This window comes from Ornithorhynchus anatinus, chromosome 1 (assembly GCF_004115215.2).
Source record: "Ornithorhynchus anatinus isolate Pmale09 chromosome 1, mOrnAna1.pri.v4, whole genome shotgun sequence".
Taxonomy (NCBI): Eukaryota; Metazoa; Chordata; class Mammalia; order Monotremata; family Ornithorhynchidae; genus Ornithorhynchus; species Ornithorhynchus anatinus.
In genome coordinates, this window is record NC_041728.1 from 12268903 (window position 1) to 12287523 (window position 18621).

An 18621-nucleotide genomic window follows, 5' to 3' on the forward strand; every position below is an offset into this window, starting at 1 on the left:
TGAACAATAACGTGGATCTTGCTACCCATGTTCTCTCTAGTATTGAACACTCACTAAATACTCTGTTTGAAAACTTTAAAAAACAAATCTTTAAAACATATGAGAGTCCAGAAACCACAGAGAAGCCAAAGAAAGTTGCAGGTGACAACTGATGATGGGACTAAAATTCAGGTGAAACAAGAAGCAAGGTTGTTGGTAAAAAGTCAGAGTGGAAGTTGGTGAAGCAGCATGGCGTAGTGGATGGAGCACGGGCCAGGGAATCAGAAGGTTATGGGTTTTAATCCCAGCTCTGCCACTTGTCTGCTGCGTGACCTTCACTTCTCTGTGCCTGAGTTGCCTCATCTGTAAAATGGGGATTTGAGACTGTGTTTCCCATGTGGGACAGGGACTGTGTCCAACCTGATTTGCTTGTATCCACCTCAGTGCTTTGTATGGTGCCTGGGAGAACTTATCTTATACCTTCGAGTTGTTTCCGACCCATAGCGGCACCATGGACGCATCTCTCCCAGAAGTCCCCACTCTCCATCTGCAATCGTTCTAGTAGTGGATCTGTAGAGTTTTCTTGGTAAAAATCCAGAAGTGGTTTACCATTGCCTCCTTCCAAGCAGTAAACTCGAGTTACCGCCCTCGACTCTCTCCCGTGCCGATGAGGCCCAGCACAGGTGAGTCTTGGCTTTCAGCAGATTGCCTTCCACTCGCTAGCCACTGCCCAAGCTAGGAATGGAATGGACGGGCCTCTGCTTGACTCTCCCTCCCATGTCCGAGACTGGTAAAGTACTGGAAACTCTCCAGGTGTGACCCTGAGAGGGGGTCTGGCAGATAGTAAGTGATTAACAAATACCATCCTTGTTATTATTTCATGTTTACCCACTATCCTAAAGGGTGTTATTAACTAAAAGGTGGTGGTGTTTTGTTTTAAAAACAATTTAGCACTGATCACCTGAAAAAATGTTAGGTTGAGCTGGTGAGACAGGGCAGTGTTTGGTTGATGGGATTTCATCTTTTAGCATATATTAATATCTCATGGATGATGATGATGACATATTAGTATTGTGTCTTGGCTGCACATAATTGACAGATGCTGCTTAGAATAGCTATTCTAAGCTTCCATCTTCAGGACACTACTAGCTTAACTTGGGCTCTAATATCAGCTGTCTCTTCCCAGACTGGAGCACCCAGACTCAATTCGTTAAGGTTATTAACAATAATAATAATGTTAATAATTGTGGTATTTGTTAGGTGCTTACTCTGTTCCAGGCCCTGTTCTAAGCGCTGGGGTAGGTACAGACTAATCAGGTTGGACACAGTCCCCTGTCCCACATGGGACTCACAGTCTTAATCCCCATTTTCCAAATGTGGGAACTGAGGCACAGAGAAGTAACTTTGCCCAAGATCACACAGCAGACGACTGGCAGAATCGGGATTAGAACTCAGGTCTTTTCGTACTCCCAGAACGTACTCTATCCACTAGGCCATGCCAAAGTCACAGGGTGGGGGTGTTCCCAGAGGAGATTGTCTATGTGCCTCTCCGATGGGAAGCAAAGTACCTCTAGTGGAAAGAGCTTTCAACCTTCCCTGTTACGTGACCTACCACAAGATATTTCACTTCTATGCCTCAGTTCTCTCATTTTTATTATGGGCATGAAATACCTGTTGTCCCTCCCTTTTAGACTGCGAGCCCTGTTTAAGACAGGGATGGTGCCTGATCTGATTTCTTTGTACCTAGTCTGGTGCTTAACACAGTGTAAGTGCTTCATAAATGCCATCATTATTATTAGTAGTGTTTATTTTGTTTACACAGCTAAGCACTTCTAGCATTGGGTGGATTTTAAGCATTAGGCTTACCCCTTATTTGGTTTCCTTCTATCAGGAGTAGCAATTCCATAGAGCAGGGTTTAAATAAACTGGTTTAATTGCAGTCCCTTCCGCAGGTAGGAAGATAGAAATTTTGGGGGGGTATTTGTAAGCGCTATGTGCCAAATACCATTCTACGTGCAGGATAGGTATAAGTTAATTAGGTCAGACACAGTCCCTGTCCCGCATGGGGCTCACAGTCTAAGGAGGGGAGAGAACAGGTATTTAATCCCCATTTTACAGTTGGTGAAGTTAAGTGACTTGAGCGAAGTCAAACAGCAATCATTTGGCAGAGCCAGAATTAGAATCCAGGTCCAGTGTCTCAAGATGTTTTTCAGGCCAATGAGTCTATAAATCCCAAGCCCTTATCAAATCAATCAATGACTTTTTTAAATATTATTCGTTAAGCACTCACTATGTGCCAGACACCATACTAAGTGCAAGGGTAGATGTAAGATCATCAGGTTGGGCACAATCCTGCCCCACGTGCAGCTCACAGTCTTAATCCTCATTGTACAGGTGAGGTAACTGAGGCACAGAGAAGTGAAGTGAGTTGCCCTAGATCACACAACCGACAAGAGGTAGAGCCGGGATTAGAGCCCAGGACCTTTTGACTCCCAAGCCCATACTCTATCCAGTAGGAGTGCTTACTGTGTGCAAAGCACTGTCCCAAGCACTTGGGAAAGTACATTACAATGCCATAGAGTTGGCAGACACAATCTCTATCCCCAAGGAGCTTACAGTCTAGAGGGGGAGACAGACATTAAACTAAATTACAGAAAGGGGAAATGACAAAACTTAATGATGTGTACATAAATTCTGTGGGACTGAGGTGAATATCAAGTGCTTAAAGGGTACAGATGGTGTTGTCTGCAGTGATAAGAAAGAAGAAGGAGGGAGGACAGGAGGATAATGGTGAGTAATAACAACATGAAGTTGCTGTAGTAATAGTGGAAATAATAATAATAGTAATTAGAGTATTTGTTTACCGCTTATCATATGCCAAGCACTGTTCTAAGCGCTGGGGTAGATACAAGGTGATCAGCTGGTCCCAGGTGGGACTCATAGTCTTAATCCCCACATTACAGATGAGGTAACTGAGGCATAGAGAAGTTAAGTGGCTTGCCCAAGGTCACGCAGCAGACAAGTGGCGGAGCTGGGATTACAACCCCCGTCCTCCGACTCCCAAACTCGAACTCTTTCCACAGTAGTATTTGAGGGATTTGATAAGCCTCGCTGCTTATAACCAAAAAACCCTAATCAATCAATAAGTGGTATTCATTGAACACTTACAAATCAATAGTAGACATGATCCCTGCCTTCAAGGAATTTACAATCTAGTGGGGGAGATAAACAATCATTCTTTCTCCAGTCTTTCTCCCTGCTTTCCCTTTCTCTTCTTTATCCCTCCCTCCTCCTCTTCCTTTTCCTCCCACTTAGGCAGTCACTTCTGCTCCAAACTGCTCACCTCAGCTCTTTGGTTCTCTTTGGGAAGATCAGCATGACGTATGTAGGTTGATCAGGACTCCTAATGGAGCCCCAGCATTTCTGATAACCAGTCAACATCTAGTATAAAAATGAAAAGTCACCTAGGGTAGGAAAACCAATCTTTTTAGATAACATCTCCACTGTCAGCATCTGTCAAACCAGTCCTGAACCTGTGCTAGCGGTAGCCAGTTGGTTTACCTAGTTCTTCCTCTTGGGAGCTTGGACTTTGGTGGGGGATTTTTTGTGTTTTTTTATGGTATTTGTTAAGCACTTACTATTCATTCAGTCAGTCATATTGTTGAGCGCTTACTGTGTGCAGAGCACTGTACTAAGCACTTGGAAAGTACACCAGGCTAGAACTAAGCCCTGGGTAGATACACACTAATCAGGTTGGACAAAGTCCATTTCCCTCATGGGGGTCACAGTTTTCATCCCCATTTTTTGAAGAATGTGTAGGCAAGGCCCACTTCTTAATAATAATAATAATGGCATTTGTTAAGCACTTACTATATGCAAAGCACTATTCTAAGTACTGGGGAGGATACAAGGTCATCAGGTTGTCCCAAGTGGGGCACACGGTCTTCATCCCCATTTTACAGTTGAGGGAACTGAGGCACAGAGAACTTAAGTGACTTGCCCAAGGTCACAGCTGACAAGTGGCAGAGTTGGGATTTGAACCCATGACCTCTGAGTCCCCAACCCATGCTCCTTCCACTGAGCCACGCTGCTTCTCTGGTAATAATGTTGGTATTTGTTCCCCAGCCCGTGCTCTTTCCACTGAGCCACGCTGTTTCTCTGGTAATAATGTTGGTATTTGTTAAGCGCTTACTATGTACAGAGCACTGTTCTAAGCGCTGGGGGAGATTCTGGGTAATCAGGTTGTCCCACATGAGGCTCACAGTTAATCCCCATTTTACAGATGAGGTAACTGAAGCACAGAGAAGTGAAGTGACTTGCCCACGGTCACACAGCTGACAAGTGGCAGATCCGGGAGTTGAACCCATGACCTCTGACTCCAAAGCCCAGGCTTTTTCCACTGAGCCACGCTGCTTCCCCTCTGGTCTGCTTTATGACTTCCGGGGTCTGTACAGTTCTGGTGTAGCTAACGTTCTGCAAATGAAAAATACCTCCAGATTAAAGTATAAATTCAGATTTCATATGTTTTCCACATCTTGAGTATAACATTGAAATAAATCACAATTATTTTCCCTCGTCAAGACTTTAAAAGTATGTATTTATTTGCAATCAGATTTCTTTTTGGTCTTCTTCATATTTGCAGATATTTTCCTCATTGAAAATAATGTAAAAGAACATTGAAAAGCAGTAAAATTCATTATTCAACAACTAAGTTCCCTGAATATGACTTTTTTTGTAAATTGATAAGGTTAAGCAGTTAAGGATAAATATTACAGCACCTAAAATTTTCCATAAAACTCAGAACTTTCCACAAAGTAGTATGAAACATGGGCCTCCTTTTTTTATCTTCGATGTTTAAATGTTATTCCACAATACTTAAGGAAAACTTGACTTTCCTTTCCCAACATTCCTTCCTATAGAGAGCACTTGGGATCACTTTTTGGCTTTTGCTCACCAGTGAGTGATTTTTCTCCATCTTGACAGGGTTCAGACTTTCTTTTTAGAGGAGTCTGAGAAACTTTCTAGGATATGAGCTAGATCATGGAGTAGATTGAACCTTGAGGAGCTGACATTTAAGGGATTGGTTCTGCTTCTCTCCCTCAGAAAATATGTTCTCTCCCCTGTATACTCTTTTCTGTTTTACTCCCAAACTGTTTTATCTTCATTGTTAAAGCTACTGCTCCCAAATCACTAAACCTGAGTTTCTGGGGCTAGTTTGTCGATACTCCTGAAAAATTAGTTCAAATGGTGGACGCTGGGACTCAGAAAAACCTAGGGAGTAGAACTGGGTTTGGTATTTCTATGTCCTTTGCAACATTTCACATAATTATATCCCAGATGAAAATCCAGATCTGGTGCTCCCTTATTGTTAATATTCTTTGCACCTCTTTTTTCTCCAAAAGAGACATTGACTAGTTATATACTAATGTATATATACTTATATATATATATATATATATGTTATTCATAAACTAACAGCAAGTGCTTCAATGTAGTGTTTCAACTCCATCCTGCCTTTTATTTGTCTTTCTGCCCCATCTTCCTCTAATTCCGTTTCCTCCCACAACACTAGTAGCTAGACATTTTATTAGATTCTAAAATGGTTTGGAGAAACTCACGGGTGAGTAGTTACTAGAGGGAATGTTAGAGATGAAGATGGAAAGATTAGAGTTGTTGAACGGTACATTCCTAGATACTAAGATGGATGTCAAGTAAAGCAGCAATGTAGTCTAGTGGAAAGAGCACGGGCCTGGGTTCAAATCCCAGCTGTGCCACATGTCTGCTGTGTGACCTTGAGCAAGTCATTTCACGCCTCTGTGCCTCAGTTTTCCCACCTGTAAAATGGAGATTTGAACCTACTCCTATTGTTATATTGTCATATTGTCTGAGTGTAATCTTCCAAGTGCTTAATACATTGCTGTGCACATAGTAAGCTGGCAATAAAAGTGATTAATTATATCAATGTCTCTGTCCCCCACTCTAGACTATAAGCTCACTGTAGGCAGGGAATGTGTCTGTTTATTGTTGTATTCGCCCAAACGCTTAATGCAGTGCTGTGCACCCAGTAAGCATTCAATAAATGAGATTGAATGAATTGAATTGAATGAACAATTGAATCGATTGACTGTAAACCCATTGATTAGACTGTAAACCCATCAGTGGAGAGGGATTGTCTCTATCTGTTGTTGAATTGTACATTCCAAGTGCTTAGTACAGTGTTCTGCACATAGTAAGTGCTCAATAAATACTATTGAATGAACGAATGAACGAGTCCTACTCTCTCCTATTTAGCCTGTGAGCCCCATGTGAAACGATGACTGGGTCCAACCTGATTGTCTTATATCTACCCCAGTGCTTAGAATAGTGCTTAACAAGTCCTGTAAAAATAAAAATACAATAAATGTAAGCATCCTAATGGCTGCTGTTGAAGTCTGAATACTGAGCGGAGTGGGAGGACCTTTAGTCTGACAGGAGAATTAGTAGTAATAATAATTATGGTATTTGCTAAGTGCTTACTATTCATTCAGTCAATCATATTTATTGAGCGATTATCGTGTGCGAAGGACTCTTCTAAGCACTGGGGTGGATGCAAGCTAATGAGGTTGGACACAGTCCCTGTCCCACATGGGGTTCTCAGGCTTAATCCCTATTTTACAGATGACATAAATGAGGCCCAGAGAAGTTAAGCGACTTGCCAGACCGGTGGCAGAGCTGGGATTAGAACCCAGGTCCTGGCAGCAGTAGCGGTAATAGCAGGAGCCAGAGCATTTATTAAGCACTCATTCGGTGCACTGCAGCATACAAGGCACTCAGGAATTACAGAATGGTGAAGTGGCATATTCCCTGCCCACAAAGAGCTTACACTCTAACGGGGTCCAGAAGTTCCTCCAGAAAAATTTCAGGACAAAATTAAAATTCTCCTTGTGATGAATTTCTCTAAGCTATCTGTAGTCTGTATTACCCTTTTTTTCCTCGGCTTGCTGCATCCTTCTTATAGAGAATTCACCATTATATTACATCCAGGAGTCTTGAAACGATTAGTATAAAGTGTAATCTGCTCTCCATTTTTCAACTTTGGTGATCTCTCTATTCATCTGAAATCAGCATCCCTTCATCTCTCTCTAGACCGTAAGCCTCTGTGATACGGTACTCTCCCAAGTGCTCCGTACAGTGCTCTGCACCCAGTAAGTGCTCAGTAAATACAATTGATTGATTTTTTTACCAACACTATTTAGTCTCTATATGGCCTTTCTTATCATTTAGTTTTGTATTTATCTTTCTGAAATCTTGGGGAGTACAATATGAATGGAAATCTCTGCAATAGTCAATACAGCATACCCAACAGGGGACCACGTGAAACCCGCAGATCATTTCAATCTATCCAAAGCTCATCTTCAATAGTAATTATCTCTAGAGTGTACAAGAATAACCCAACAAAGAGAATAGGGCAGGAACTGAGTACCGGGTTTGCTAGAATTGAATCACATTTTCAGACGCTTAATAAATATTTTAAACCACCGGAGCGTAATTTTTTTAAAAATCAGAATTTCTTATATGTGGCTTAAGTACATACCAGGCAAGGATTGTCTCTATCTGTTGCCGAATTGTACATTCCAAGCGCTTAGTACAGTACTCTGCACATAGAAAGCGCTCAATAAATACTATTGAATAAATGAATACTTGAAAAATGCATTACTAAACCAGAGAAACGTATGTTACAAAACTATTTGATTTTAAAGAGACAGGGAGTTTACATTTCATTTGGAATGTTCAAGTCCTTTAATTCTGGTATTAATCAGCGGTATTTATTGAACACTTATTGTGTTCAGAGCACTGTACTAAGCCCTTGGGAGAGTACAATATAATGAGTTCTCTGCCCACAATGAGCTTACAGTCTATAGGGGAAATAAAAAATACAAGTGGAGAAAGAGTTTTGCGTCTTATCTCAGGCTATTCTAGAATATCTAGAGTCCAAATAGTTAGAGAAGCAGCATGGCTCAGTGGATAGAGCCCGGGTTTGGGAGTCAGAGGTTATGGGTTTGAATGCTGGCTCTGCCACAGTGTGACTGTGGGCAAGTCACTTAACTTCTCTGTGCCTCAGTTACCTCATCTGTAAAATGGGGATTAACTGTGAGCCTCACGTGGGACAACCTGATTACCCTGTATCTACCCCAGTGCTTAGAACAGTGCTCGGCACATAGTAAGCACTTAACAAATACCAACATTATTATTATTATTATTACTCATGTAAGGTATTACTATTCTGATTATATTGATTAGCATTTACCTGATTTTTGCATTGGATAATAGTTTTGAGGAATACTTTAAAGTGATGTTTACAGAGCTAATCAAATGCAAATTTATAAAATTTTAGAGTAAATTCTGTATGAGGAAATTGATGCCATCTACTCTGCTGTAGGGAACAGTAATATATGGTAAATCAGAAAACAAATGATATTTTCATTTTATCATTTTTCCTTGTACATTTAAATAGGGTAGTGCTTTATAGTATTCCCAAATCTGTTTCGCATTTGCGGTCATCTATCGTATTGGAGAGCTATTTAACATAAGGTTTTGTAATTGTTTAATTTGAATTTGCACTTAAATTTTAGAGTAAGAAAAATAGATAATGCTGCAATCACTAGTAAAAACATTCTCTGATTTAATCATCATGGGTGATAGGATTAAAAAAATTCTATGAAAAAAATATTTTCACTAGTAAATTAAGAAACATATGCATGTCAATTGTATTTTTTCCAATTCAGAAGTTTCACCATTGGTCATGGGGTAAGATTTCTTTGTCTTTTTTTATATCTCATGAAATCGTCTTGTTCCTTACCTGGATTGTCTTTGTTTAGCCTTTTGAGGTGTACTTTATTGTGTGATGATTAGAATAACAGTAGTAGCCTTGAGAAGATGACATAAATATTAAATGATAGTGATATCTTTATGGATAAAAAAATTAATGGTGATTCTAAATTTTTTTTCAATAAAAAGGAAACTGAAAGCTCAGAGGTTTCATGCTAGAATTTCTTTAAGCTCTTAGCATTTTTGACCTGCAGCTCAGAGGAGCTTTTGGATGCTTCCATGATTTGTGCCAGGTATGTAGCTTTGTGGACCACACTAAATTCTAATCCAATTTAAGAATAATTTTGTGAGCCAAAAATGAATGCTAGTCTGCTCTTCGAGTTGCCAGGTTGTTGTTTTAAAGTACACATTCCAAAACAAACATGAAAAAGGAATTCTGAGTAAAACCCATTCACCTATAGACCATTTCAGTTTGCTGTAGGTTGACGGTGAATTTTGAGCTTAAGAGTGGTAATAGTAATTTGTCTTCTGAAAATGATCTCAAATCTTTCATTTTTATCCGTGGTGAAGGTTCTACAGGGTAGAGTGTTTTTAGAAATTCTCGCCCACTGAGGTACTTGAAACTTACATTCATTCAGTCATATTTATTGAGCACTTACTGTGTGCAGAGCACTGTACTAAGCGCTTGGAATGTACAATTCAGCAACAGATAGAGACAATCCCTGCCCAACTACGGGCTCACAGTCTAAAGGTGGGGAGACAGCAAAACAAAACCAGTTGACATGCATCAAAACCATCAAAAGAGATAAAAGGAATCATAGATGTATACACATCATTAATAAAATAGAATAATAAATAATATATACAAATCAAAACGCTGTGGGGAGGGGAAGGGGTAGAGCAGAGGGAAGGAGTAGGGGCAGAGGGAAAGGGAGGGCTCAGTCTGGGAAACTTAAAAACTTAATTCCTAAAGCCTTAAGTGATGTTGAGCGTGTCCAGGAAGATATCACAATTTTAATTTTCCTCTCTTTTGGCCTAATGGGGAGTTTTCTCTCATGGTTTTATTTTCTCTTCATGGCTTTTTGCAACCCTGGAAGAATTTTAACCAGCTATTGAAAATAACCCAGGTTAGGAATTCATTGAAAACGTAGAGGGATTCATCAGGATATATTTACTGTCCAGGACTGATATAGCTGTAAGGTTTTTAGATTCCATTGATCTATTGCGCATGTTCCCTCCCTAGGTTGCAGGACGTGCTTCTATTTGCATAAGGCCCTGGGCAAGGTTCTTTCTTGCATTGATTGGCCTGTCCAAGGGAGCCTGATGTGTTCTTGCATTGATCACTTTGTCTTTTCTTGGAAGACAGTGTTACACTGAGTTCATCTCAAACATTCTAGGGAAAAGGTAAAACTTTCCTGCAGATGTCTCAATTTTATTCAGATGTTCCTTCGAGTATAGGCTTTTTTTCTGTAATTTTGGGCCAGGATGAGTATCTTTTTTATGATTTGGAAATGTTTCTGCAGTTTCAGGGCACTGTAAGCTAGATTATATTTGAAAAGTGTTGTTAGCGAAAATTGCTAGTACGTATGCCACTTATCTCGTGCTATTTTTATTTTTAAACAATATATTCAGTCCCAGTTCAAAGTCATTCTCTTTAAGGTTTCCTTAAGCCTTGAAATAAACTAAAATGTGTTAGTATCTGTGCTTGGGTTACATTTTTCTCTTCAGATGTACATGAGTCTTAGTTTCAGTGGGAAGGGCATTACTTTTTGTGTGTGTGTAACAACATATGAAATCTTATTGGTTTCATAGTTAAGCAGTAGTCCAAAATTGCTTGCCTGGTGCTATTCATCAGTGTTAGTAATGTGGATAGTATTAACCTGTCAAATATGGGAATGATTAATCAGCTGCATATTGATTATGGGGAACATGTATTCCATTATACCACGACTTTTACAGTGGTAGTGTGTTATTTGATGACATGAGGAGACCTGGATTTAAGGACTAAGTCTTCAACTAAATCTCTAAGGAATTGAGCAATGAATGTTTTGCAGTTTAGCGCTCCTTATTGGCTGGTCTTTAAATCAACATTTGTACTGGCTGCCAAAGCAGATATTTGCCTACATAGTTAATTATCAAGAAATTGCCCAAACCCCACAACCTCTTGTGTGTCTATGGTGAGGAAGTGGTTTGATTTCCAGAAACTTCTGTCAGGATCAAGTGAGATATGTTTGCACTAGATCTGCTCATTATTTTGTTAAAACCTTCGTAGGGGGCTTATGCTTTTACAAGTGGGGATACTTTTGGCAAGATAGCAAGGCATGATGATTTCAAAACAGGTCAGATAATAACTTGATTACTTTGCTATAGAGGATCAAGCAGCATCACAGCAATTCCTTGATGATTTTGTAAAGCGCACGTTCAGTGGCATTTTAATTGAAAAGCCTGATTTTGTAAGTGCCATCATATTTTCATTAAATAAGCCAATATTTAGCACTGTATTTATTGTACTGTGGAAATGTTAAAATTAGTAACAGGAAAAACATTACATAGAGTATGGCATGTTAGTGTTTTCCTCATTATGATGCTCTCTTCTTGCCGAAACTGTTTTGTACTTTAATAACACCACTCTCTTGCCGTCTGGTGCTTCATTGCGGGAGAAAGTATTTCTTTGGTCATCAGTTCTTTCTGGCATTGTTCTTGGTCAGCTGTAATTCACAGAAATCCGACCTGAAGATAGATGAAATTCTTAGGATCACACAGTCACGGCGGCGGTGTCCAATTTGATACGATGTCATTTAACTCTTTTAGATTCCTCTATAAAGCAAATGATAGCATTTCTCAGGATTACCATGGAAAGGTAAAACTTTATTTTCCAATTTGAATAGGGGCCCTGGCGTGTATTTGGGTAAGTAGAAGTTTTGATAAGTAAGAGAGTTACTAATGTAAATAATAAAGGTTAGAAAACACGATGCTGAACCGTTATGTCTAAAATTGCTAAACCATCCTAATAGATAATAAAGCTGTAAAATAGATGCTATTGAGAAAATGGGTGAACAATTGCCGAGACCTATAAGCACCTCAGCATTTAGTTCGAGCCATTTAGGGAAAGGAATCTGTAGAAATAACAAAGGAGCCAGAACATAATAGTATCCTAATTAGAGAACTTTTTTGAGAACTAAAGGATAATTCCTAATATTTTTAAGGTGATATCGGAATCCTAGAAACTAATTAATAAAACTCACAGCGCTCACATAAATTTCACATCAGGGCAGCTAAACCGGGCATGAGTATGTCACAAAATAAATAGGAGTATGATCACTGTCTCCTTTATCTATTTTTCCACTAAAACAAAACCAAATCAGCATGTATAATGTACAGGTTTCTGTTGGTAAAATGTACGTATTTGAATAAGAGAAAGTGTGCAATTTGGGTTTTATCTACCTATAAGGCAATCTCAAAAAGGAAAAGGAAAATGGTCAGAAGAGTGTCTAAAAATTTCATAGCAACCCATGTTCAGACATTCAGATGTGAAAAGGCTATTGCTCAGCCATGGGGGAGAGCTGTTTACTGCGTACAAGCAACAAGAGGACACAAATGTGCAGTACTACCGGGGATCCATTGAAAGACTCTATAATCCTAAACAACAACACAAAACAGAGTGGCCATAAGCAACTGAAATGAAGAGAAAGGGATTTAATCTCACATTTGATTTAATCAGTTTCTCTGCTGTGTCATCCCACCATAATTGCTATATTTGCCCCCAAAATTTATACCACATAATTAGCAGCTTGTTGGGAATTGAATGGGAAAATAAAGTATTCAGGGTTCATAGAAAAGAAAAAAATAGGCTCCTTTGTAATGAGTACGATACAGTACAATGTCTCTGTTTTTATTACCACTCAGGTAATATCCTGGACCTCAAGTTAGGAATTTGCATCCCTGAAAAGATCCCCTTGAACAGGTAGAGAGCTGTTGATGTGTTTTGAAAGCAGATCTTGGAAGAATACTTAGTGTGGTTTGGGCCTCCACTAAATGCTTTTGAGAAACAGGAGGGTCTTAGAGGACTTTATCGGAAGTTACTGAGAAATGAGTGTAAATGGTAGAAGAGTTGACAAGAATCTAACCAGTGAAGTGCATTACCTATTTCCATATTAAATGGAAATAGCAATGCTAACCTAAAGGTTAGGAGTAATTGGTCCTTACAGTTCGGTAATAAGAAACATTTTTAAATTGTGGACGATTCCACCAATTTTAGTTCTTGTAAAAAAATTTGGAGCTCTTTTCCTCTTTATGTATTTATATGATGTCATAAAAGTTATCATTTATTGTACAGTTACAAGGACCAAAGATAGGCAGTTGCATCTCAGGTCTTAGAACTTATCATTTTCAGTAGCTCTGTAGTAATAATGTGCTTTTGAAAGTTTTTCTTTTATAAAACTAGAGAAGTCACCATGGGGAAATATTTTTCCTATATTTCCGCTCTTAAACTATGGAGATTTGAGCAAAGCGTGATGACCCAAAGTAATGCTTATGATTAACTTGAATAATCTATCTATCTAAATTTTAACAATCTAAAAGAACCCTTAAGCAACATGCTTCTATTGGTCATGTTGCTTTAAAGCTTTCTTTTATAGCTCAAGGAAGGTAAGCTTATGTAAGTAACTTCAACTGTTTCATCCCATATATGGCCCTCCATACATATCCTCAAAGTTTCTGCATGAATTATGAGTATTTTCTACCTTTTGACTCAGGAAATATCACTAACAAAATTTGCCTTGGGGTTTTCAGTTAGTTTTATCATGATCATGTTATAATATATTATTCTTATATTATTATTGCTTTATTATTCTAAAATCTGTAGGAAACAGGATCGTTTTTCTCAACGGAAAATCACTCAGAAAAAACTGTTTTACTACTAAGAAAAAGATGAATAGATCTCTTTTCAATATGTTTTACTTTCCTGAGGTACAGAGGAATAGGGAATAGTTAAAAACTATTATATTAATTAATAGAAAATCTATTTAGACTGGTTATATGATTTTTGAATGAAAGAGCAATCATTTTTCATCATCTATTCCTTTGTGTTGAATAATTCCTTAAGAAACATAATACTAATGAAGAAAATTACCCCATAACTATCGTGTAGAGAATGAGTAGACGCAGTGAATCATTTTTAATCTCAGGCATTTTAATGTAGACGGTAAAGAAGGTAATGCTTTTTCTAAAAGATATATATATATAGTTTTGAGTATTCCTCTTTCCAAGTTTCAATTATATGACTCATTTTTGTAAATGTAGTGTAGTTTTGCTTTGTGATCAAGAAGATAATATTTCCAATAGAATAAAGGTTGTTGAATAAAGATTTCCCAAACTCAATTACATAGCACAATTGCATAAATACATGGGAACTCTTATGGAGTAATATTTACAGGCATACATGCAAGGCGTTCACTTTTTAGGTTCTGTAATGAATACACATACGTTAAGAAGATATCTTCCTTTCAGGTATTTTTATATCTATCAATGTAACCCTCTCAAAAACATGAAAAAGTAGCTTCTTCCAAACTGAGGTACATATGTGACTATTCTCAATTCTGCCCCCTCATTGAAAGTGTCTCTCCTCTGATGAAAGTAGCTGTTATTCGAGAGGATAGATCAATTTGCTCACCTTCATAGGTTTTAGTAGACTGATTAAAATAATTCGAGGAGATAATGATGCTGATAACACAGGCCGGTATGTTCACGTTGCCAGCCTCTATTTTCAGTGACCTTGTAAGCATATCAATATATTCCCCTTCAATCACTGTGTTCCCATCCAGCTATACCGATCCAAGCATCACCCCCTTGCCTGTCAGCCCCACAACCTGTTCCTGCAGCACAGCCGGGAATACCTTTCTTTTTTTCTCCTTCTCCTTCCATCAAGAAAAGCACACCCAGTGCGCATGCACACACGGAAAACGGCGCATACACAATCGCGGTTAGCATTGAAAAAGATCACGGATATCCTTCATTTCAATTCTCCAGATATTCAAGCATCCCTTAATGGCATTCCATTGTCACATAGGCTCAGGACTTGCCCCTCTCTTTTCTTGTATCCTTCAAGGAAAAATCTGACATTGTACTCTCAAATTATGTTACGCACGCTTTTATACCTAGTAAAGGGCCTTCAGAGGTCTCCGAGCTGAAATGAGAGGGATAAGAAAGGAATATCCATTTAAACAAAAATTTGCGCAACTCCTCTCTGCTTGTCAGGAAAGGCTATGCCAACTGATCTCACATATCGAGTAGAACATTTTCTCCTGTTAAGAGAGTTGCCAGAAAATGATTGGACGCTCAGTGCCAAGCATGGCACCAGTTATTTGCTGTCAACTGAAGTAGCGTTTCAGGACCAGGACTGTGTGCTACCATGAAAAAAAGAGAGGCTCCTCTCATTTAGGACTGATTAGAACAACTAATTTGGTTTTTACTCTCACAGTACTTATTCAGCAGGTAGGTGCCAAATTAAGCTCTCAAGGAATTATTAAGATATACAGAGTCATTTCTCCATCTGACTACTTCACATAATAATGCATAGTAAAGAGTTTTCATGGAAAATAGTGACCCCGAAACAGAGGTGGCCCAGCCCGTTTTTATTCATGATGGAAGTGGATGGTTTATCTCAGTCACTGTTTTATTTAAAAGTTGTTATCCTTGAAGAAAAAAAAATTCTCAATGCGTTCATTGGCTTCCTTACTCTAAAGGTGGTAAATTTGAAATGCTAGGCTTGGAGCTTACCTTTAATTTCAGCTATTCAAGTTTCACCCATTGTCTTATCCAAAACTTATTGGTTTAAAGTGGCTAAATCCCAATGCACCATCATTTTAAGCATTTCATTTCTGAAAAATTTTCTCCTTATTCATTTTAAATATGAAAAAATGTTAAACGCACTGTGTTTATTTCATAGAAGCCTAATTATGTATGTGTCTTCTTAAAATGTAAGGATAATAATAATTATCTATTATTGATATATATAGAAACACAGAAAACAAACATTTGCAAGGTGGGTTTTTTTTTTAATAGTCCCTTTCACCTTTAATGCAAATAAAACTGAGCTGGCCTTCTCTGGGGTTTTGTTTTTGTTTTGTTTTGGTTTTTTTGATATTTAAGCATGAATAGTTTTTTTAACCATGTATTGATATGTATCTACTTAGATCCATTTTACTAGCCTCAGTAATCATTGTTTGTCATATAATTCTTTTATTTTTGTTTTTTCCATTTCTTTGTTTCTTGATGCAGTTTTTAATATCTTCATCCTCTGTGTTTCAGAGCACAAACTGATGCTAATGAATATGTGACATATACCATATTTCACAGGATGAGTAGATCACTTCACTTCTTTGTCATATGTGTCACTCTATAGAATGCCTGTTTTTTAATAGGGAAACTGAGCTGCAGGTTCTGAGTTCCTTTTTGTGCTTTTTCGTGGGGGAGGGTGGTCGAGAAAGTGAATTTCAGCCTGAAAATATCATTTTATCATTTCTTGAAGTTCAGTAAAATTCAGTTTTAATTTCTGTGAGTTTTGAATATTAGGTATTGAGCTTTTGGAGGAGAACATGTGTTTTCTTTCTTTGTACTTTAGAGCCTTTGAACTAATTTTCTAGATTATGTAGGAGTTAAAGCCTATTTTATGCTGGACTCCAGTAAGGACTAACTGTTAACCTCTTAGTAAGAAAAAGGAGAAGCAAAATTCCTAAACAGTCACTGCAGGTTGAATTACAATATCTGAGAAATTTGAAATCTCCTAAACCGGGTCCCGGCCGTTTCAGTTTCGTCATTCAGACCGTGCTGCCTGTATTGTGTATTCAGCAGTTCCTATTAGACATCTTCACAGTGAGTGATTCTGCTGGGCTTTCTGACACCCGCTTTCATGCATGGCCTGCTATTCTGTGCAGATTTTTTTTTTTACTCTGAGCTGCCTGGAACATTAAAGACATCTTGGCCGTGTCAGACTACCAACCGGATAAAATAAATGGAGGAGGAAGTATGTGTGTATGTAAAAGTCCTGGGTTTTTATAGGAGACTTACACATCCGCATGCACGTAGCTGATCATCAGATATTTCTAATTACACCAGGCCCTCACAGAGATGGTTGTTTACCCCTAAAGAGGGATCTCCTGTGAATGGGATGTTCATCCCAGCTGATTTTATTGTCTGTTGGCGATGACACTAGGGGGCACTGCTTCTCCTCAGTTGTGTCTTTTTTCAGAAATAGTGAGTTAAGCCCAGCTGATATCTCTAATCTTGCTTTAATTAACAGTGGAATCGATTAAGGAACTATAGGCCCCTTCATTTCTTGTTATTTTATTTATTTCCCGGATGCTGACCAGAGAGTGCTAACATACATAGGGGGTGGAGCCATTTTCAACCATCAATAGCAACAGTATCCCATGTCCCGTACGGTAACGGGTTGGTTTTTTTTCCCATTTGAAATGTCATTCTGGGCCACGCCAGAAGGCTAAGTTTGTCCTGTGATGAGGGTTGGATCCCTTGCCAGCTGTGCTTCTATCCAGCAAGTGGGATGAGCAGCTTTGGAAGGCAAATGAGAGAAGGCATCGAAGGGTTAGTGTGATTCATCTGAACAAAGGTCAGGCGAAAGATAAGCGAGGGAGAAGAAGAGAAAGTCCCGAAATTCACAATTTTCAGGGTTTTCTCAATGAATGTGGGTGTCTCTGGTTGCATTTGACATCTTCGGTGCTGAAAAAGTTGTGTGTTTTCAGGTACGAAAGTTGACGTATGAGAACGTTTTGAGATAGGCAGGGTTATCTTCCCATATTTCAGCTAGTCCCTGAAGAACAGGTAAAGAGAAATGGATATGTAGTCCATTCACAAATGATCTTTGCAGCATATTATCCATGGCAACTAGTTGGTAAGGAGAGATATTGGCAATAAAGTTGAATAACTCCCACAACCCCCGATTCACAAATATAGGCTGATGCCTTTTTTCTTAATGTGAAAGAAAAGAGATGAATAGCTACTTCAGATATTTTATTTGGGACATCAATGCCCTGGATAAAACTAAATCACCCGTATTTTAGCCCAAGGTAATTGTCCATAAAAACTTTAGCTGGCAATGAAAACCTATTTTCAAATGTACTATATTTTAAATCGTTTCTTTTGAATAAAACTCAGATACATACCTTAAGCCTTTTACTTGGTTCAACGCAATTCAAAATGTACAGTCTTTTATAGGCTGGAAAATACGAGGTATTTTCCCTGGAGCCCAGATTCACCAGAGCCAGGTCAGAGTTGATTTAGTTTCTTGACACTTCATCCCTTAGGTTCCCAAGATGTCCTTCAGGGCTAAAACTATGCAGTTAACTGAAATTAGCTAGTAGAAGTGTTCTTATTTCATTATTGGGTTCACGTGTTTGTGCAGATTTGTAAGTATACATGACAACAATTGTGCTCTCTAACAGAAGATGATGGTTTGATAGAGATTGATATTCAGCCCTAGCCTAGAAGCAAAACTTCTAGGCAAAAGTGGAAAACTTGACAATTTTCTTTGAAGTCAATTTTCTATAAAGATATTTATTTATATACCAAGTTGAACAGAATTTTTTAAGTAAACGTAATAGATAAAATTCGGGCAGGCTAGTTAGTAAGGCATATTAGTGTTTCATCCATTTTAACTTTTCAAAGTGGTTTCTTTGGAGTCAGAGGTCATGAGTTCAAATCCCGGCTCGGCCACTTGTCAGCTGTGTGACTGTGGGCAAGTCACTTAACTTCTCTGGGCCTCAGTTCCCTCATCTGTAAAATGGGGATTAAGACTGTGAGCCCCCATGTGGGACAACC

General features: G+C 38.6%; 1 protein-coding gene and 1 non-coding gene across 6 annotated transcripts in view; one reads left to right on the forward strand and one right to left on the reverse strand.

Annotated features, from left to right (window-relative positions):
- FAM172A (family with sequence similarity 172 member A) overlaps nucleotides 1-18621 on the forward strand; it is a 369694-nt gene that overhangs the window by 203531 nt on the left and 147542 nt on the right. The gene's annotated exons all lie outside the window — the stretch shown is intronic.
- LOC114817242 lies at nucleotides 673-810 on the reverse strand. The gene has a single exon (XR_003765091.1). It is a non-coding gene; the product is annotated as a small nucleolar RNA SNORA7 (small nucleolar RNA).